Raw genomic sequence first — 23131 nt, 5'->3', positions numbered from 1 at the left:
GGTTGGCCCTAATCCAACATGACTGATGTCCTTGTGAGAAGAGACGCACCCCCAGCGCAGAGACAGAGAGAGAAGACAGCCACATGAAAATGCAGGCAGATATTAGAATCATCTACCTGTATTCTGCGCCTTGAACCTGCCCTTTACCTGCGGCTTGCCCACATCAGATCCTGAGGTTCCTGCCTGCTTCTGTCCTTGGATATATGGGAACTCTTACTCTCATATCTGGCCACTTTCACTCCTACACATGATAACAAGAAGGAAGTAAAGAGAGCTTCTGGGGTTGAAAGAGGAGGACAGAAGCTGAAACACAGATGGTTTCTTAGGGTCTCACGACGGATTAAATAAAGAGATTTCTTTTTATTTTTCCTAATACACCTGGCTCTATCCACCACTCTGCCAGCCACCAAAGACTAGACTGGCTCAGTTTTCAGGGCTTTGGGTAGTGCTTCACTGAGACAAGAAGAAGAGAGAAGGACATGCGATCTGTGAGTGAGATCTGTGAGCACAGAGCCAGCCCCATCCCATCCACACTAGGGATTACCATCACTCACTTCTGCCAAGTGACTAGAAGGAAATGCAAGTGTTTTAGTGAGGAGAGTTCAGATCTAAGGTGCCAACTCAGAAAGTCTCCTGGAAGCTCTTTGGACGCCACTGCCCTAGACTACAACACTCTAGTGCATACGCTACCAAAATTCGCCGCGTGGCAATCGGGGTCGCCAGAAAACTCACAGAAGGACCCAGGTGCTTCCTGACATTCTCCATCCATCAAAGAGCCAGCCCCAAGGTCTTTGCAAGCCTGCACCCTTCCCAAAGCAAAGGCTCCCTTGGAGCACACAGCCTGTGTTATGCTTGTGAGCGCACAACTGGCACCACAGACCACAGGCACGTAAGTTACTCAGAAAACGGATTCCTCAGAGACAGAGAACACAGTGAACACGAAGGATGGCTCCTCACACACTTCACAGCACACTTAGCAGCTGCACTTCTTCAACTCCTACACAGGAAGAACCACCAGCATCTCTGGCCCTCCGGCCCTACCTGGCAAGTTCCTCCAAGGCACTGGCAAAAGCATCCCAGTGTTTCATGAGTCCCGCACTTGGAAGGGAGATGGAGGCCCCTCCTCTGCTGCTCCTGAGGGTTCATCCAACAGCTCTGTGTCCTCAGCATCCTCCAGAACAAACCCTGCCCGGCCTGGGTCTTTGCCCCGCTCTGGGACAACTCAGAGCGCCCCCTTCTCTACACTCCCCAGCTCTCCAAAGCCCACCTATGCTGACTCCCGTTTCCACAATCGCTTCCTCACCAGACTCCCAGGACACGCGCTCGGATGGGCACATTCAGGCGCTTGGTCCTAACCTTTCCACATTATGCATCTCCCTTTGCTGGATGAGGAACATCACAGGCAAAGGCCACCTCATATGCTTCCTGTGCATCACAGAGTGCCTCAGGCCCCAGGGCCCCCCAGCAACATGGCCATGGAAGTCTCGTCAGCTGTTACGCTGGATCTCACTTACGTGGTGTCTACACAACCACAGTACCCAGGATTCTCTCTCTGCATTTCGGGCCACCAGGCTACATTCTACCATCCTCACCCCTAAACCCAAGCAAATATTCCCACCCGACTTCTGAGATCTTACGGTGTATTGTTCTGTGACCTGACCTAAAGAGAGAACCTGGTTTGCTCGGATCATGGTGGAATACAGAATTTACACTCGAATTCCATTTCTTCATTCATAATCTGTTCCAGGCTTCCCTCTTGAACCAGGTTTCTCTATCTTGTATTCAATCACTTAACAAAAATCCATTCAGAAAGAGCATGATAGGCACTGAGAGAATGTAAAAATGAGTAAGTTCCTACCTGTGCAGAGATTATAATTTAGCAGAGGACATAAGATGGTTACATAAATCACTAAAATTAGATTAGAGAGTTTTAAATGCAACTACAGGTTCTGAAAAAAAAAAAAATTCCTATGGAAGCACCTGGTGGGGAAAACATTTGTGCCTGGGAAGAGGAGAGAGAACACAGGCACCTGGGCCTGCAGGACCTGGCCTGGACCCTGGGGCTTTAACTCCGTCGCAGTTCTGCTCCGTGTGGCTCCATCTTCTCATCTGTGCAATGCCAGTGTCAGAGGAGAGCATCTCCACAGTCACCCACATGGGCAATTTTACAGCTGGAAGGAAAGGCAGCATTTGTGATAAACCTTCAGGAATCATTAGGAAGCTGGCACATGGATGGTGGGAGAGCGTCCCAGGGCACACGTCAGCAGCTGCTGAGATCAGCCCTGGAAAGACAGGCTGGAGCCAAGGCAGGAAGAGGCTTGAACACTCAACCGTGGGCTCACAGGTAACTTGGGCAACGAGCGTTGCTGGAGGTCTCTGAATAGAGAAGTGTTAACAGACACCGACAGGCTTAACACACAAGCTGCCCAAGAAAGTTATAAAAAAAAAAAAAAGGCGTGCATTGATTCCAGCTTCAGTGCATTTCCATTTCAGTGAATGTTTGAACTTGAGGAGAAAGTCCCCTCATGCAGACATCTGAGTATTTCTGTGGAGGGAACACTTCCTACCACCCAAATGGGGACATGAGGAAGCGCTGCTGCCTCCCTGGCAGGCCCCCTTTTGTTCAGAGGATGTGGGCAGACCTCACTGAAGAGGCTGTAGCAGGGGTCGAGCAGGTGGTGCAGACACCGGAGAGTTCACTCTAGAATGCTGGAAACTTGCAGAGGAGGCTGCAGACCAGTCAGTGATGGAGGGTGCACAGAGGGGACTCCTGCAACCCACCAGATCACCAGCCAGGCGGCACACCCTGGAGTCTGAGACACACTATGAAAAAGCAGGTCGGCCAGGTGCGGCGGCTCACGCCTGTAATCCCAGCACTTTGGGAGGCCGAGGCGGGCAGATCATGAGATCAGGAGATCGACACCATCCTGGCTAACACAGTGAAACCCCGTCTCTACTAAAAATACAAAAAATTATCAGGGCGTGGCAGCGGGCACCTGTAGTCCCAGCTACTCGGGAGGCTGAGGCAGGAGAATGGCGTGAACCCGGGAGGCGGAGCTTGCAGTGAACCAAGATCGCGCCACTGCACTCCAGCCTGGGCGACAGAGCGAGACTCCGTCTCAAAAAAAAAAAAAAAAGTAAAACAAGAAAAACCGGCGGGTCCCCTCTGCATGGCTCGCAGGAGGCAGTCGAGCTAGATGCATTTTGCACTCCCCTGCCGTCCAGAGGACCTTAACACACCACGCATCAACAATAAACATGCCCTGCTCCAAAGGATTACCTGAAAGAAGTTCTTGGGAAACCTAAAAAGTATTCCCAGGAACACAATGTTGTAAGAGATGTGCACAGTCCTAGGACAGACACAAAAGCCCGTTTAATCAATAAAGAGATTCTGACAACATCCACTTTCAGGACTAGGAACCCTTCCCTTTTGCTCCCACAGGCTCCCATAGGCAGAAGCCCCCAGAGCCTGCACCGCCATATCCAGCACATGCGTGGGGCTAATGTCTAGTTCGGAGGTTCCCAGTAACTGGCCCCAGGCAACTATGGGTCACTGGGAAGACATGGGAGCAAGGTGACTGACTGTAAAAACAATGGTCGCCACATTTTCTTAATCCAGTCTATCGTTGTTGGACATTTGGGTTGGTTCCAAGTCTTTGCTACTGTGAATAGTGCCACAATAAACATACGTGTGCATGTGTCTTCATAGCAGCATGGAATACTATGCAGCCATAAAAAATGATGAGTTCATGTCCTTTGTAGGGACATGGATGAAACTGGAAATCATCATTCTCAGCAAACTATCGCAAGGACAAAAAACCAAACACCGCATGTTCTCACTCATAGGTGGGAATTGAACAATGAGAACACATGGACACAGGAAAGGGAACATCACACACCAGGGACTGTTGTGGGGTGGGAGGAGAGGGGAGGGATGGCATTAGGAGATACACCTAATGTAAATGACGAGTTAATGGATGCAGCACACCAACATGGCACATGTATACATATGTAACAAACCTGCACGTTGTGCACATGTACCCTAGAACTTAAAGTATAATAATAATAAAATAAAAATAAAAATAAAAAACCAACGGTCGCTACAGGTGGTCCCCCTGATCTTCCCCTGAACTCACTCTCTCACCAGGTAGAACTGGAGGAGGAGGAAAGGAAATGGAGGGAACACAGATAGGGAAAGAGGCTCCAAAACAAAACAGCGAAAAGGAAAATGCACTGATGGGACCTTGCTGGAGATGCCAGTAATGAAATTGGCTGTGTTACACACGGAAATCTGGGTCCAAACAGTTCAGAGACCACCAGCCACCCCACAAAGGCCAATGATAAGGCAGCTGGGGAGCTCGGCCCTGTGTGCTGGTCCTAAGTTCCCTGTCCACCCCGGGCAGTTTCTTGCTGTTCCCAGGCCCAAAATGTGACCTTGACCCTCTTAATTCGCCTAGCTAACTCTGACCCGTCCCTCCCATCCCAGACCAACAGCATCGCCCCAGCAGGCTGCCTCCCTGCCACCCGGGGCTGATCCAGGCACCCTCCTGTGGGTCCCACTGCACTCTGCCCTGACCTCCCATGCTGCCCTGACCCCGCTGTTCAAACAATCTGTTAATGTTTGAGCTTCCCGCTCCCTAGACTACAGCCTCCTCAAGGTCATGGGATCTATCCTTATCTGCAGGCCTCTGGGTTCAAAGCCAGGCTTCAAAATTGACGACGTGTGTGCGACTGTGACGTTGGATAACATCCCTGCTCTCTGCTTCACTCTGCTCCTCTGTCAGCTAGGGACAGCCACATATGCCTGTGCTGCGGGGCTGTGTGAGAACTGCATCCATGATCCAAGCAAAGCCCTGAAGATCAGGCAAATGCATAATGAATATTAACCATCGCCTCCTCCACCTCTAGTGCCAAACACACCTGAGATGATAAAATACTGGCTGACACACTTCATGCCATCAAGGAGCTTGCTTTTGTCTGGAACACTGCATCCAGCTTATAAACCTGCTCCTTAGAGAAAGCCTGCCTTCCAGTTCTATGGAACACCCAGGAAGTAAGCACCTTTAAATTCAGGTCTTGGGTTATTTGTGGAGTGGAGCAAGGTGAAGGCTCCTATCAGCAACGAGCCACCCTCCTCAAAGCTTCATTTCTCACCATTTCACTTTGGAAAAAAGGCACTCTTCTGAAAATTAAAATATTTTCTCTTGGGAAACAAACAAACAAACCCTTAAGAATGGCTGTACTTGGTGAGTCGTCCTGTAATATTTATTCTCCTGGAAAAAATAATATGATCCAACAGTGTATTTTTATTTCTGGATCCTGGAAAATATTTACGTCAACACCTCAGTTTTATCCTCAAAAAACTAGAGCCATCAGGGAGGTTAAGACGCTGGCCCAGGGCCAGATAGCTGGGTCAGGAAATTGTAATAAGCTCTATCCTTCAGCCCCATGACCCAGCAGGTATGTGAGCAGTGGCTTCAATTTAATTTCTTCATCTAATTAAGAAAGGGTATTCATGTGTTTCAGTAATGCAGAAACAATGGACAAAGGAGGCTGGTCTTGGAAATGATTACTTCTTAAAGAAAAGAAAGGCACCTCCAACTTCATTCTTGGATCTCAAAGTTAGAAAATTCCCCAGAGAAAATACGGAGAGTCCCTCTTCCTTAGAAGCATTCCATTCCATTCCCCGCCTCTGGGCTGCCTCTGAGATCCCACATCCTGTGAAGCCAGGGGTTCCATGCTTGGCCGAGTGCTCTGGGAGAGTCTGAGGGCTCAATATCATCCTGCATGGTCCCAGACCACCCAACACGCAGGGCAGCGAGCACAGTTTCGTCTTCTTCTATTGCAAGTGAGGTATGGGGAAAAAGGGACAGCAGACAGAACCAGAAAAGCTGATGCCAGGGCTGGACCAGCCACAGCTTTTCGTGTGGCCTGGGCTACCTGACCCCTCCTTTCCAAGCTATAAGGTTCCCATGGTTACGACAAGGGTTCGTAGGGCAGATGGGTGCTGGCCACCTGGTTCTGTGATTGTCAGTCTCCAAGGGCAGGCCTCCTTCCCATCTCTACTCCCAGAGGGAAAGGCTTCCAGGAGGGAGAAATGTGAACAAAAGTAGGCAGTGGGGCCACATGGTGGACCACAGGGGAAAGAATGTTCTCAGAGGCAGGCAACGTGGCTTGTATCTCCCGACCCTGCCGCTGCCTGAGCGGCACTTCTGCCCCTGAACCTCAGCAGCTTCAGCCAAACAGTGTGAGGTCCCTTCAAAGTCCCAAACCACACTGAATCCCCAGGAGACGTGACTTACTCTAGTAACAGTCTGGATACAGGGATTACCAACTAGCAAGCTGAGGGCACTGGAATCTATTTATAAAATATATGCATTTTACAATGCTCTTTGAGTTTCCCAAATCCTCACGGCACAGATGACCTGGGGGTGCCTGCATCGTGCATTTGAGTTTACCCTTCATTAGTTCCTCTTCCAGAGTTGCTGACATTAGAATTGGGGCCTCTTTAAAAACACAAACTGCAAAAATCAAATTGCACTGGGTCTGGAAAATTTCCATCCCATTAAAATTGGGTTATTTGCACCCATTTTCTCATGAAGTCCTCAATCCATCCACAACCTCTGATGCCTGATGCAGGTGGAAGCCCACAGCCAGTGGGGGTCTGACTCTGAAGCCACGGTAGGCACAGTGCACCATGCCTTCCCTTCCACTCAACACCGCAGAAATCCCTCTAAAGCAGGGCTCAGATCACTCTCCTCCTCCAAAACCATCAACGGCTCCCACTGACACAGAGTCAAACCCAAAGTCTTGGCCTAGAATTCAAAGATTTCACGACTTATCCTCTTCTGACCCTCTAGTCACATTTCCTTTGCACGCTTTAAAAATAAAAACAAAAATGTAAAAGGCACTAGAAGCGTGCAAAAAAAAACGAGGTTCCCTAATCTCAGTACTGGAGAAGAGAATACAATAAAAAAGGCTGTTGTCTCCTTTGGAGCCACTGGGTGAATCCCCTGGGAAAGTTCACCGTGTCACATACCTTGTCCCTCCCCCTTCCTGTGCTGGAGCAGCTCTCTCTGGACAGAGGCCCTTCCTGCCACCTCCGACCTGCCCCACCTGCAAGCTTTGACACAGACACCCCCTCCCTTGCAAAGCCACCCTGACTCCCTCCCTTCCCTCCTGGGGACTCCCACAGCTCCACAGGCGTCTACACCAACTTACTTTCTGCCGGGCGTTTCATTTACAAATGCATCTTATCCGCCAGGCTCAACTCTCAACCCCAGCCCCACTCACTGGGGCATGTCCTCCTTCCATCTCCCAGGCCCCACTGCGGGAAGTGCTTTCTTCCCAGTCTCTTAGTGCAGGAGCCAGACCCCTTCTCACCGCAGGGCAGCAGGGATCCACTGGGGATAGTTCCCTGGGGCCTTGCCTCACTCCTCTGTTACCCCAGCCTTGACCCTGCAGGAGGCAGCACTGGATATTTGTTCAATAGATTTTAAAAATCATTATTCGCTAGAAAAAAAGACCACGAACTTTGGAGTGGACATTCTGAGACCTGCCTACGAAGACCATTAGGGTAAAGAAGTCACCCCTTCACCCCAGGACCAGGAAGCCTCCAGGATGGCAGAAGCGACCAAACAGCTGGGAGCCAAACACAGTGCAGGGGGCTTGGGGGCGGCGGCGGGTGGCTGGGGTGGGTAAGACCCGCAGGGAACTCCAGGGCTCGGGCGGCGGCTCATTCCCCGGGAAAGGGCTCGCGGTGGGGACCGGGGGCAGTAGCAGCCGCGGACCCCGCGCGCAGGGGATGTGCGGGGCATCGTCTTGGCCAGTTCCGACGTTCCCCGCCGGAGGCGAAGCCCCGGGCGCGTAGTCCTTTCCCAGACCTCCTCTCGGGGCCGAGGCTCCAGCCCCAGGGTCTGCGGGCGGGGCCGCGAACCTTGAAAGCCCCCGCCGCCAGCTTGCCCGCGGGACCCTGCCCCGGGGCGCCCTGATCCCGCGCCGCAGCGCAGACCCGCGACCGCGCAGGGCAGGCAGGGGGACGCCAGGTCCCTAAGCGCCCACTGCGACAGGTAGGGCAGGGCAGGAGCAGAGCAGGGACGAGGTCAGGGACACGGGCAGGGCAAGGCGGGCGTCCTCTGCAAGGAGCCCGCGAGACCCCGCCCGGGACGCTGCCCCCCGCCCGCTGCCACCGGGCGCCCGGGCAGGACCCAGCGGGGCAGGGGCGGCCGCAAGCCCCGAGCCCCAAGGCCGGCCGCGCAGCGCCGCGTCCCGCCCTTCCCGCTCCGCGGCCGGCCCGGGCGATGCCAACACAAAGGGGACGCGCGTCACCCTACCTGGGCCTGCTCGTCCGCGGTGCGCGGCTCCGACGGCTCCGCCCGGTACTGGCTGCGGGGTGCCGGGTGCCCGCCGTTTTGCCGCCCGCGCCTCCCTCCAGCGCAGCCCTCAGGGCCCGCACTGCAACGCCGGCCCTGCCGCCTCCCGCCTGCCGAGAGCCCTCGCGGGGAGAGGCGGCGACGCGGGCGGGGCGCGAGCGCGCACAGAGGCCGGGCACGCGGGAGGCTCGGCCCCGCCCCCGCCCCGAGCCGCACAGCGCCCCCTGCGGCCCGCCTGCGCCGACCCGAGGCCCGGAGCCGCCCCGCAGGCCCCAGGACAGGCTCCCGCAGGAGGAGGGGCTGCGGAGACCGCCCGTGCACGCTAACATGAAAATGCTACTCCTGCTTTAGTGGCCTCCAGAAGACACTCCCCTGATTCCTACACCGAGGGAACACATTATCAGCAAACTAGGAAAGAAGGGGTGACCCAGCCCAACGCTCTAAACCAGGGCGCGAACCGGCGTTGAGCTGTGCCGCTGCGCCCTGGGCTCCAGTCTTGCTCTGCCGCAGACCCCACAGGAGCCAGCACCTGCCTCCCAGACCCTCGCTGGGGCGGCTGTGAGAGGAGCCCAGAGCCTTCCTAAGCCAACCCTCGCAAGGAAAGTCTGTCTGTTCACCCCACTATCCTTGTCTTGAAGGATGGAGAAGAGAGAGCCCCCCGGGTGGTCCCAAAAGGTGGAATGGACATCTGGGATCCAAGCATAGCAATTTCTTTCTTTTTCTTAAGGTATCTAGCTTGTTGGAATCTAAGATCTGTGAAGGTATTCATAGAATTCCTGTATCTTCTGCCACTCCCCATAGAAGCTTCAAGATACACAAATGTTAAATTATCTGTCAGATGTGCATATATGAACAAAACCTACGAGTGTGCATGAAATAACACCTTAAATATATGGATTCTTTTTTCTGCAATATTAAATGGAAACCCCACTAGAACATCGTTTTTCCTTAATAGCATACCCTCCACACTGCGCGGTCTAAATTCAAGCTCTACCACCTACTAGCCATTAAGCAAGTTATTCACGTCTTCGTGCTTCCATTTTGTTATGTGGAAAATGAGGTGGCAATAGTATGTATGAGTTCTTGGGAGGGATTAAACAAGTCAAATAGGCTGAGTGTCATGGCTTACAACTGTAAGCTCAGCACTTTGGGAGGCCAAGGCAGGAGGATTGCTTGAGCCCAGGAGGTCAAGGCTGAAGTGAGCTGTGTTTGCATTACTGCACTCCAGCCTAAGCAACAGAGTGAGACTTTGTCTCTCAATAAATAAATAAATAAATAGATAGTCAAATTAAATATAACTGGCAAACTAAAACAACTCCATAGTCCTTAGCTACAATTTGTCTCATTTCTCCAAAGAATTAAATCAGATGATTCTTAACTCAAAGCTCTGCAAATTTGTCTTCTGCTACACATACATCTTTATAGTAAAATAAAATAAAATAAATCTGCCCCCTCTGGATTGAGAAGTTATTCTGGTAAATATTTGACCTCTTCAAAGATATGAACGAGCACTTGCCTTCTAATGTCTCAGTTTCAGATTCTTTTTAGAAATGTCATTATTCAAGAAAAATGCACAATGGGAAGAATCTTAACAACAGCACTTTGTTACTCCAGCCTCTCACTAGAAGATGAAAATAGTTCTGCATAAAGGCCTGAGCTTTATGAAAAATATATTCACACCTCCCATGTGCAAGTTGGGATACCAGAGAAGTTCCTGGTTGAGTACTACTTATGAATGAAGGATTCAGGGAAGGCACAGGTGGGTGACTGCAAATGCACAGACATTGTACTGTGTTCGCCACAATAAAGTGGTCTGTATTAAGATGCAGGCGTTTTCATGACACACAGAGGTATAACAGTCAAGCTGGGGGACTGCACAGTTGCATCTGGGGCTGCAGGAAGAGAGTTAAGGTGCAAAACTGCCCTGACACAACTGAGACTTGTAATTGCTCATGTGGTAACACATGTGACTTCATTCCCCTGCTCTGTCTTTGTGAATGCAATCATTGTTGGGAAGATAGTGAGAGGGGACACTGGCACTGAAAGTTTTGTTTGCAGCAGGCCTCAAAAGGCACTCAGATGCAGATTTCTCTGTGAAGACTTCCCGGCCTATCATGGCGTTCCCCATCCCCAGATCTCTGATCTCTGAGCTGGTGTAATACTTAGTCTTCGTCTGTGTTGATCATGGCATCTGCCACACTTAATGTTTGTGGCATTCACTCTCCGATGCTTAGATCTTAAGATTCTAGAGAACAGCATTTTTCTACATATTCCCTCTTAAGGCCTTGAACATAATAAGTGCTCAATAAATACTGAGTGAAATCCTCTCCTCTGAGATATGCCTCTGAGCAGCTGCCCTAGTTCTCTCCAACAACAAGTTTATTGGGTCTCAAGTTCACTTCCACCTGTCACTGTCAGTTTTCAATCCAGCCCCCTACTCAGATCTGGCTGGCCCATCTCCCCCAGAGGGCTGTCCCGTAGAGCCCATTGTAAAGGACACTCATTGTTGCCAAGTGTTTGTGCCAATGCGGTATGACTCACCCTTCACTCATTGAACAAGCTCTTCCTGATTACCTAGATGGGCAAAATTTCTCTGTTCATGGGAAGCAGGCTGACGACTCAGTGCTGCAGCAAATGGCCCAGAAGCTGGGAAAGCAGACAGCTGTTCTGACACTTCTCTTCTAGATAGAAAATCAAGGGAAGCTCAAGACCCACACTTGAATTTTTTTTTAAAAATTAGACAAGGGGCTGGGCGTGGTGGCTCATGCCTGTAATCCCAGTTCTTTGGGAGGCCAAGGCAGGCAGATCACCTGAGGTTGGGAGTTCCAGACCAGCCTGACCAACATGGAGAAACCCCTGTCTCTATTAAAAATACAAAATTAGCCAGGCATGGTGGCACATGACTGTAATCTCAGCTACTCGAGAGGCTAAGGCAGGAGAATCACTTGAACCCGGGAGGCAGAGGTTGCGGTAAGCCAAGATCGCGCCATTGCACTCCAGCCTGGCAACAAGAGTGAAACTCAGTCTCAAAAAAAAAAAAAAAGAAAAGAAAAGAAAAAAGATTAGACAAGGAAGTTTATGTGAATTTATAATCACACATTCCATAAATATAGAAAATTCACTTTTTTTTATTTTAAAAATTAACAAATTCCATTTCTTGTTTCTCTAGAGTAGCAGGAAATTAAATGTCAGTTCTCATTCTGACTCTCTCTCCTTAAGGACACACAGGAATCTGGGGGATATTATGGTTCTGGGAATGTGGAATGTAGCCTCTCATCTTCAGCCCATCTGTGCTACTGATCGTCTCATTCCGGAAGCCATGCCTTCTCTCAGGAGCAAACTGCACAAGGCTTTCCTGCCAGAGGCACGGTCCCCAGGTGAGCCACACGGCCTTCCCAGGGTAATGCCAAGGAAAAGAGGAGAGTTCCTGCAACTCTCCGGGTCTTCTTGGCAAAGCTTCTGATACAGTTTGGCTGTCTCTCCACCTGAATCTTATCCTGAATTGTAGTTCCCATAATTCTCGTATGTCATGGGAGGGATCAGGTGAGAGGTAACTGAATCATGGGGGTGGGTCTTTCCTGTGCCGTTCTCGTGACAGTGAATAAGTTTTATGAGATCTGATGGTTTTATAAAGGGGAGTTCCCCTGCAAATGCTATTGCCTGCTGTGACTTTGCTCCTCTTTGCCTTCCGCCATGATTGTGAGGTCTCCCCAGTCATGTGGAACTGTGAGTCCATTAAACCTCTTTTTCTTTATAAATTACCTAGTCTCAGGCATGTCTTTATTGGCAGTGTGAGAACAGACTAATACAGCTTCCCTTGTCTGTACTCTTACCCTCCTCCCTTCAAAAGCATCCTCTCTTTCTTTTCCAACCTTGACATCTCAAGTAATCTCTGCAGTGGGTGTAGCATCCACATAAGACATGATGCAGAAATGTCTTCAAGCAGCTTCAAAAAAAACTTCAAGAAAGAAAGTGCAAGTGAAGAAGGAAATTCATCCTTCCAGTCACTTAACACAGCACTGTTACGGACACCTTGTGTCTCCTTAAAATTCGTATACTGAAGTTCTAAGCCCCAGTACCCCAGACTGTGACCTTCTTTGGAAATAGGGTCATTGCAGATATGATTAGTTAAGAGGAGATCATACTGGAGTGGGCTTTAAACCAATATGACTGGTGTCCTTCTGTAAAGGGGAAATTTGGACACAGACACACACAAGGAGAACACCATGTGAACTGAAGTCAAAGATTTGGGTGATGCTTCTACAAGCCAAGAAACGCCAAAGATGACCAGCAAAGCACCAGCAGCTGGTGGAGGAGCCTGGACCAGATTCTTCCTCCCAGCCCTCAAAAGGAACCAATCTTGCCAAAGCCTTGACTTAGACTTCTAGCCCCCTGTGATGGTTGATGTTAAGTGTCAACTTGACTGGGTTAAGGGATGCCCAGATAGCTGGTAAGACAGTATGTCTGTGTGCATCTCTCAGAGTGTTTCTGGACAAGATCAGCATTTGAATCCTTAGAGTAAAGAAGATCTGCCCTCACCCACGTGCGTCACCCAATCTCCAGAGAGCGCGAACACAGAGGAGGAAGGGCACATATGCTCCCTCTCTTCCAGCTGGGACATCCATCTTCTCCTGCCCCCTGACTTCACAGCTCCTGGTTCTCAGGCCTCAGGCTTCCAGCACTTACATGAGAGCTTGCTTCCCCCTCCCCACTCCACCCCTAGGTTCTCAGCCCTTTGGCCTCTGACTGAATTCCACCACCAGCTTTTCAGGGTCTCTAGCTTGCAGACAGCAGATTGTGGGACTTCTTGGCCTCCATAATTATGTGAGCCAATTCCCATAATAAATCTAGATCGATCGATCTATCTATCTATCTATCTATCTATCTATCTATCTATCATCTATCTACCTATCCATCCATCCATCTATCAATCATCTATCTAGTCTATCTATCTATCTATCTGTATCCTATTGATTCTGTGTCTCTGAAGAACCCTAATACACCTCCAGAACTGTGAGACAATACATTTCTGTGGTTTAAGCCACCCAGAAGGTGGTACTTTGTTTCACCAGGCCTAGCAAACTAATACAAGCATGTGGAAGGTGTCTACTCATTACTACAACTTAGAGAACAAGCGTTACAATAAAAATAAAAGTGTTATACAAAGGTGGCAAGATAAATGACAATAAATGAAAATATTAACATGTGAATTAAAAAATAAAGATATTTTTCCTAGCATTCTCCCAGAAAGTAGAGACGTGTCTCTCTTGTTTGCCATCATATCCAGCAATGGCAACATAAGTTCTAGGCACTTAATAAAAATTTGTTGAATGAAAGAAATTAATCTTCCATGGTTCTTTATTAACCAGATCTTCTATGCATGGCTCAAATGCAAGCTCCATAGATTCTACTTAGAACTGAAAAGGACCCGAGAGAAAGTTTTGTCTGATCTTTTCGCTCCACTTATGGAAACACTGAGGTTTACTGAGGCCATGCCAGATCCAGGATCCCTGCTTGCTCGTGGCACACATGGTAATATTACAGAAGGCTGATTCAGAGGTCTTTTAACTTTGTATTACACTGCTTTTCTATAGTAATCAATTGAATATAGCCCTTGGGGCTTGACAAAATTTTTAAAGGCTTTCTCAAGTCTCGAAGAGTGATTATATTTAACAGCAGACAGACTTCATTGTGGGCAAACATTTAATGCTCACTAAATAGCCATGCATTTTCCCAGATTTTCTGGCCCCCTCACAGTCAGGCCAGGGCATGTGACTCATTTTGTTCCATAGACTGTAGATATAAGCCTCACTTTTGAGCCAAGGCAATGAAAAAGACCTTCATGACACTGAACTTACCCATCACCATCCCAGTGATAACAGAGCCACATATTAAGGTGGTAGGACCACCAAATGGAGCCAGCTGGATCTGTGGGTTGCCCACTGGTAGGATGGTCCTCAGGAGAATATGAACCTGCATGTGTTAAGCTATTGAAATTTTAGGGTTTATTTGTTACTCCAGCATGGTCTTGCCTAAACTAACAACTAAAGCTAACACATTCACTGTAAACTGGTTTTGTGTAGCAGTAATTCACAGGCACTTGAGTCTTGAAAGAGAGCCCAGGTACAGTACTAGGTAGTTAGAGTAAGTCATTCAGTCTTAGACATGAGAGCACAGTTGAGGCAGATAGCCAAGAGCTAGAAAAAGATGGGAACCTGGAAGAAATTCAGGTAGCAGATAGGTGGAAGGGGAACACAGGACAGAATCCAGGTCTGTGTCCTGGACAACAACTCAGGTGCCCACAGCTCATTCCTAGTGGATGCTGCCCCATGGTAACACGTGAGGTTTAAAATAAAGAGCCACGGGGAGAAACAGGACTTGCTATTCCACCTACTGAACAGGGCTCAGGTGATATATCACAAGGTGGATGCTTGAATGCTTCATGAAGATTCCCTACAGAACCAAAGCAGTCATTATCCCATGAGCTGGGACTGTTGGATGTGGGAGGCTCGCATCCCAGGAATCAACCTTGGCCAAAGGTAGCTGCCTCCTGCAAAACTCCTTCCAAAACAGCTTGGCTGGGACATACCACATGTCTCATTTCATATCTTTGTGTGAAAGTTTGGTCTATTGAGTTGTATTTCTGAGAATCGCTTGGCATACCTTGGGACAACACTGAAGGGCTCCCTAGCCCCAGAGTTCCCCAGCAAATGCATCCCAGCTCCCCTGTGTCCTCATTCTTCTACGGGAACCCTTCCCAAGCATCTCTTAACAGCCAACCTCCATCTCAGAGTCTGTTTCCCAGGGAACCTGACCTGAGACAGTAAGATGGGGAAAGTGAGCTCCAGCAAGATTGCAGAAGAAGAGAATCATAAAACATTTTCCTGACAATAGATTGTCTGGCTTGGTAGGACCAGCAGGTTTATCTGTTATGGATAAAGGTGGCAGGTGGGCTTGAGCAGGAATGGACAGAGCCTTGGATGCCACCAAGAATGGAAAGTTCTGGGGGATGGTGGGAATAAAAATAAGAATAGGGGCTATAGAGACCCTTTCTGGATGGAAACATACTTAGAAGGTCCTTTAGAGGTCATTTTGTTTCATTGCTGTATGTTTCTAAGTATTTAACTTTTATTCTGCTATTATTTTAAATGCTCCTCGCCTTAGATTATTCGATCTCCTTAAAATACATACAGTACTTAAAAACTCCTCTCTCTCTCTTTCTACACACACACACACACACACACACACATCACCACCATCAACAACAACAACAAACGCAACCACTCTCATCAAATCCCCACACCTTGACAGCCTGGAAAATTTCTCCTACTATTTTAAACTTCAGTGCACCACTGACACCTCTAGTAACATTTCTGTCACTCCCCTGGGTTAGCCAATCTTTCTGCTGAGCTGTGCTCACACCACTTTTGTTACTCTCTTATTACATTATTATATTTGTATGTTTGGCATTAGACATGAAAGAATGTAATATTCCAATGAAAGAATGCAAATTCCTCTTTCTCCTTTCCCCATCTTGCATGTGTATGAAGATCTCTATCAGTCTGTCTTCTCCTTCCTTCTTCTCTCATTTCATATCTTTGTGTGAAAGTTTGGTCTATTGGGTTGTATTTCTGAGAACCTATTCTTATCAGAGGATCGCAGGGCAAGGCCACAAGCCACTTCCTCTAAAGAAGACATGCACTCACAGTTTCTAATCATCAAGAGGGGAGCAGCCTTCACAGATTGAAACAAGCAAATAACAACAACAAATAAAACCCAGAAACCCAGAAGCTGAGTCCCAGGCAGTTTGGAAGAAAGAAAGACAAAGCCCTGTCCCAGAGCTTGGCTCAGGCTTGGCTGCCAAAGTCAGTCTAGGTTTCATCAAGATCTAGCTATGCATGCGGTCATGTCAGTTAGACTCCCTCAGCTCCAGTTTCCTTAGCTATAAAATGAAGGATGATTACACTTCTCTTCTATGGTTTCTCTGAGCATTTAAAATAAAAATTATGCAAAGCGCTTAACACCATACTTGCCATGCCCACTGCAGGGCTCAAAAATTGTTAGCTGCTAAAATATGCTCTCTACCCTTAAGGACCATATAGTTTAAGTTAAGAGAAGAATTGTGTGTCCACGGTAGGAGGCAATGGCGCATTCCCCCGAAGCTGAGAGTATTGTGATTCCATCAGTTATAGAGCCACCCCCAAGGAGAATGTAGATCTTGGTCAATATTGTGAAATGGGACTATGAAGTCCAAATGCCTTAACCCCTATTGAAATTGTATCTCCATCATTAGCCTTAGACAATCTGAATGTTATTTGTTACGGGATCATTTTGGTTAGGACAGGCTAATCTGTGTTATAGTAACAAGTAATCTCAAAAGGTGAACTGTCCCATATATGCAGTTTGCTGTGACCATATTTGTCTCTCCAATACTATCCTCCCAATAAGCATACAAGATCAAGGTTGCCTGTTTTTAGACTCAGCCATCTCAACATGAGGCCTCCTCTGTAATCACTGTGGACCCAAAAGCAAATGTTGTACAGCCTTGTACTAGCGGTTAAATGCACTCATCATTGGCCAGAATTAGTAGCTTTGCTTAACTGAAAGAGGGTGAGAAAGTATAATTTTCTCATGTTCACAGAAGGGGGTATGAATGACTACTCAAAGCCTTTACAACAGGGAGTAAAAATATTTCCTTCAAGGAACAATGATTAAGGTTATCAGTTTTCAGTGAACAGCTAATGCCTGACATACCATTGAATTAATTAGGGATCGTCATGGTGGCACTGAGACTTGAATTTGAAAACAGGTGTCTGATAAGACAAGTCAGATCTTCAGAGGTATTTCACTTGGGGAGTGTCATGTTTTATAAAACTTGAACGCCTCTAAGAGGAGTATGTTTTCTAGCTTGCCCTGGCTCCCACCACCCTGTGCTGTCTTATATCCAGTTGCTTCACACATTTCTGTATCTCTGATTTTTGAGGCCACTTGAAGGCTGACATTGGACCCTTCACAAAACGGAGCAGAGCGTTTTTTTTGTTTTGTTTTTTGTTTCCATAGGTTATTGGGGAACAGGTGGTGTTTGGCTACATGAGTAAATTCTGTAGTGGTGATTCGTGAAACTTTGGTGCATCCATCACCCAAGCAGTATACGCTGCACCCAATTTGTAGTCTTTTATCCCTCACCCACATCCCACCCTTTCCCACTGAGTCCCCAAAGCCCACTGTGTCATTCTTATGCCTTTTGCATCCTCATAGCTTAGCTCCCACTTAAGTATGATAACATACAACATTTGGTTTTCCATTCCTGAGTTACTTCACTTAGAATAATAGCCTCCAATCTCATTCGAGTTGCTGCAAATGCCATTAATTCGTTCTTTTTTATGGATGAGTAGTTTTAGAAGTTTATGTTCTACCGAATTTTTCAGACCTGAGCTCTGGCGAAGCACTCATCTCAATATTCCCATTAAGATGTAGAATGAGAGACCAGAGTCTGCCATGTTTGTGTGTGTGTGTGTGTGTGAAAACTTTGTTGCTACTTCTACTATCCTTCAACACATTTTACCTATTCGTTTACAAGACTGCCTTCTCCACTAAACTTTGAGCACCTTAGCAACAAAACAATCTCATGCTCATTTTTGTGTTTTTAGCCCTTGCTATAAAAGCTGATACATCATAGGTGCATACTAAATGAGTAAGTTAACTAATGCTCAGCCGTCTTAAGCCTCCTGTTCTCTAAGGTGTTCTTCCCCAAAACCCAAATGTCCTCTCTTTTTGCTCATGACAATTGTCATGAGTTTTTATGTCACAACTGTGACATGAGTTTTTATCTATTTTGTCCTGCATTACATCAGATGATGAAGGATGGCTTTCACATGATGTGAACTCATTGGTAACTGTTAGTAGTTACCAGAGGCCACCAGAAGCTGTTTGTATAATTAACTCAAGTCCTTACTCTAATCTGCATTGATCCCTCATTTTGCTGATGAGGAAACTGGGCCTTTGTGAACCTAAGTATCGCACCCTTAATCAAACACAGTATTGCAGCTCAAGCCAGGCTGTCTCCACAGCCGGTGCCTTTTCTATCACTGTGTTGCCTCTCCTACTCGGTTGTTTAACTCTCTCGTGTGTCTAACTCTTGTCCTAACATTTGTAAATTTCTCACAGGTGAAAAGCCGAACTCTTCTTCTTGGATATTCCCCATAGCGTCTGGCACAGGTCTCACCACACAGTAGATATGCACCAAGCTGTTCCTGAATTAAATCTTTCAACTACAAGGCATCACCAGGTTATGGTAGGCAAATAGGTAGTAAATAGCTTAAGTTTGCTCTCCGTTCCCTTCTTTTCCCTCTCCTGGCCAATACCTGAGAGAAAGGTGGGGCTGACACATCCCAATGACAACTCGAAGAACAAGATTAATGTTTGCTACTTCCCCAAACTCCCTCAGTTTTACAGAAAATCAGTAGAGAAACTGCAAGTTTAATCACAACAAAGATATTTCAGGCTCTGTCACAGCTGATGGAGGCAATATTTAAAGGACTGGAAACGTCCAGGTGTCACCAAGTCATACTACTCACAGCACTGCCTATTTCAATAGAAGTGGCCTTATTAATTGCCATCAGACAAAGTCAGGTCAAATCTATTAAATGGCATCAGACAAAGTCAGGTCAAATCTATTAGGTATATTGCATCTTACCATTTAAATGATGGATCATGCTATGGACTGAATTGTCTCCTTCCAAAATTCACATGTCAAAGCTCTGATCCCCAGTGTGACTATATCTGGACACAGGGTCTTTAGCAGGTAGTTAAGTTAAAATGAAGTCCTTATGCAAAAGGATGGTGGCCTTTTAAGAGGAGAGAGATCTCTGTCTCCTCCATGTGAGAACACAGGGACAAGGCAGCCATCTGCAAGCCAGGGAGAGAAGCCTGACCAGGAACTGAACCAGTTGGCACCTTCATCTTGGACTTCCAGCCTCCAGAGAAATACATGTATATTGTTTCTGCCACATGGTATATGGTATGTTTTTATGGCAGCCTGAGCTGACTAATTCAGGCCAGTTTGACTCAACCAGCATTCAAATGCCTGCTGTCTACTAGGCTTCCAGGAAAAAGTGATATCTGAGTTATGATTTAATGAAAAATGAGGTATTCTTCACAAAAGCAGATAGCACCAACTACACATATACACAGGTCTTCTGGTTATCCACACAAATAGATGTCAGAAAACATAAAAGATAAAGCTGAGTATAACCCAGGAAGAGAACTGACAAAGGTCAGTCTATTCAGACGTGTTGCTGAGAGGGGTTTAGGAACAAGTTGCGGCCCTGAATGAAAAAAATAAACAACATTTGGGCAGTTTTCCAGATTCCCCAAGAACGAACTTTCACAGAGAAGCTTTGTTTGTGTGTGTGTGTGTGTGTGTAGACAGAATATTACCAAAATTAATAGGATACCACTCACATCCATAAACAAATATGTAAACAACTCAAAAACAAAATCCAGTGGTTTTTTTCTCAAATTAACTCTGACTTTTTCATGTCATTGAATGTTTTCTCATCTATTACTGTGAATTGTTAAGAACTGGCCATTCTCATTAAAGTATAAAATGCTAATTGACTTTAAAAAGCTTCAGAAGATATAATGTGAAAAATAAAATTATTGAGTATGAATGCAATTCTATTAACCAATATATATGACTGGACAGATGTGAGCTAAATTACCAGTTACCTCTATGTGATACAGTTATGGGTAATTTTAATTTTCTTTATTTTGTTTTACTCTGTTTTCAAATATCCTACAAATGTGTATTTTTAATAATAATAAAAATAAATATTGTTACAATCTTTCTGATCTTTTAAGTCCATTTTAGTAGCATCTGAGGTGGACTTGCTGTAGTTCTCCTAAGCATATACGGGGGTGTTTTGTGTGATTAAACTTGACCTGGAGGGCTGGCAAGATGGCCAAATAGGAACAGCTCTGGTTTGCAGCTCCCAACGAGACCAACAAGGAAGGCGGGTGATTTCTGCATTTCCAACTGAGGTACCTGGTTCATCTCATTGGGACTAGTTGGACAGTGGGTGCAGCCCATGGAGGGTGAGCCAAAGCAGGGTGGGGCATCGCCTCACCCAGGAAGCACAAGGGGTCAGGGAACTCCCTCCTCTAGTCAAAGGAAGCCATGAGGGACGGTGCTGCAAGGAACTGTGCTATCCAGCCCAGATACTATGCTTTTCCCACGGTCTTCACAACCCACAGACCAGGAGATTCCCTCAGGTGCCTACACCACCAGGGACCTAGGTTTCAAGCACAAAATTGGGTGGCCATTTAGGCAGACACTGAGCTAGCTGCAGGAGTGGAATACCAGTGAGACAGAACCGTTCATTCCCCTGGAAAGGGGGTTGAAGCCAGGGAGCCAAGTGCTCTTGCTCAGCAGATCCCACCCCCTCAGAGCCCAGCAAGCTAAGATCCACTGGTTTGAAATTCTTGCTGCCAGCACAGCAGTCTGAAGTCAACCTGGGACACTTGAGCTTGGTGGGGGGAGGGACGTCTGCCATTACTGAGGCTTGAGTAGGTGGTTTTCTCCTCACAGTTCAAACAAAGCTGCTGGGAAGTTCGAACTGGGTGGAGCCCACCACAGCACAGCAAAGTGGCTGTAGCCAGACTGATTCTCTAGATTCCTCCTCTCTGGGCAGGGCATTTCTGAAAGAAAGGCAGCAGCCTGGCCGGGTGTGGTGGCTCACACCTGTAATTCCAGCACTTTGGGAGGCCAAGGTGGGTGGATCATGAGGTCAGATGTTCAAGGCCAACCTGACCAACATGGTGAAACCCCATCTCTATTAAAAATACAAAAATTAGACAAGCATGGTGGTGCACACCTGTAATCCCAGCTACTCAGGAGGCTGACGGAGGAGAATCACTTGAACCCAGGAGGCAGAGGTTGCAGTGAGCTAAGATTGGGCCACTGCACTCCAGCCTGGGCAACACAGCAAGGCTCTATCTCAAAAAAAAAAAAAAAAAAAAAAAAAAAGAAAGCCAGCAGCCCCAGCCCCAGTCAGGAGCTTACAGATAAAACTCCCATCTCCCTGGGACAGAGCACCTGGTGGAAGGAGCGGCTGTGGGTGTAGCTTCAGCAGACTTAAATGTTCCTGCCTGCTGGCTCTGAAGAGAGCAGCGGATCTCCCAGCACAGCACTCAAGCTCTGCTAAGGGACAGATTGCCTCCTCAATTGGGTCCCTGACCCCCGTGCCTCCTGACTGGGAGACACCTCCCAGCAGGAGTCAACAGACATCTCATACAGGAGAGTTCCAGCTGGCATCTGGCAGGAGCCCCTCTGGGACAAAGCTTCCAGAGGAAGGAGCAGGCAGCAATCTGCAGCCTCTGCTGGTGATAATCAGGGAAACAATGTCTGGAGTGGACCTCCAGCAAACTCCAGCAGACCTGCAGAAGAGGGGTCTGACTGTTAGAAGGAAAACTAACAAATAGAAATCAGTGACATCAACATCAACAGAAAGGATGCCCATGCAAAAACCCCATCCAAAGGCCACCAATATCAAAGATGAAAGGTAGATAAATCCACACAGATGACAAAAAACCAGCACAAAAATGCTGAAAATTCCAAAAACCACAATGCCTCTTCTCCTCCAAAGGATCACAACTCCCCACCAGCAAGGAAACAAAACTGGATGCAGAATGAGTTTGACAAATTGACAGAAGTAGACTTCAGAAGGCAGATAACAACAAACTCCTCCAAGCTAAAGGAGCATGTCCTAACCCAATGCAAGGAAGCTAGGAACCTTGATAAAAGGTTACAGGAACTGCTAACTAGAATAACCAGTTTAGAGAAGAACATAAATGACCCGATAGAGCTGAAAAACACAGCACAAGAACTTCATGAAGCATACACAAGTATCAGTAGCCGAATCGATCAAGTGGAAGAAATGATATCAAAGATTGAAGATCAACTTAATGAAATAAAGCGTGAAGACAAGATTAGAGAAAAACGAATGCAAAGGAACAAACAAAGCCTCCAAGAAATATGGGATTATGTGAAAAGACCAAATCTAAGTTTAGTTGGTGTACCTGAAAGAGATGAGGATAATGGAACCAAGTTGCAAAACACTTCAGGGTATCATCTGGGAGAACTTCCCCAACCTAGCAAGACAGGGCAACATTCAAATTAGGAAATACAGAGAACACCACAAAGATACTCCTTGAGAAGAACAACCCCAAGACACATAATTGTCAAATTTACCAAGGTTGAAATGAAGGAAAAAATGTTAAGGGCAGTCAGAAAGAAAGGCTAGGTTACCCACAAAGGGAAGCCCATCAGACTAACAGCAGATCTCTCTACAGAAACTGTGCAAGCCAGAAGAGAGTGGGGGCCAAAAAAAAAAAGGAATTTTCAACACAGAATTTCATATCCAGCCAAATGAAGCTTCATTAACAAAGGATAAATAAAATCCTTTACAGACAAATAAATGTTGAGGGATTCTGTCACTACCAGGCCTCGCTTACAAGAGTTCCTGAAGGAAGCACTAAATATTGAAAGGAAAAACCGGTACCAGCCACTGCAAAAATATACCAAATTGTAAAGACCAACAACACTATGAAGAAACTGCATCAACTGACAGGCAAAATAACCAGCTAGCATCATAATGACAGGATCAAATTTACACATAACAATATTAACCTTAAATGTAAATGGGCTAAATGCCCCAACTAAAAAGCACAGACTGGCAAATTGCATGAAGAGTCAAGAC

The 23131-nt window shown here is 47.1% G+C and overlaps 1 protein-coding gene across 2 annotated transcripts in view; it reads right to left on the bottom strand.

Moving 5' to 3' along the window:
• Positions 1-8542, bottom strand: part of RNF144A (ring finger protein 144A) — a 129479-nt gene extending 120937 nt beyond the window's left edge. The window contains exon 1 of one of the 2 annotated variants that reach the window (XM_003276542.3): positions 8334-8542. The gene's annotated coding sequence lies outside the window, so the exon portion shown is untranslated. Of the gene's footprint in view, positions 1-3280; positions 3648-8333 lie in introns of those variants that run through there. The other variant, XM_030800611.1, reaches the window with a different exon arrangement.
• Positions 8543-23131: the final 14589 nt, after the last annotated feature.

Source organism: Nomascus leucogenys, chromosome 19 (assembly GCF_006542625.1).
Source record: "Nomascus leucogenys isolate Asia chromosome 19, Asia_NLE_v1, whole genome shotgun sequence".
Classification (NCBI taxonomy): domain Eukaryota; kingdom Metazoa; phylum Chordata; class Mammalia; order Primates; family Hylobatidae; genus Nomascus; species Nomascus leucogenys.
The sequence above is the reverse complement of the archived record's forward strand: the minus strand, read 5'-3'. Positions and strand labels throughout refer to the sequence as shown.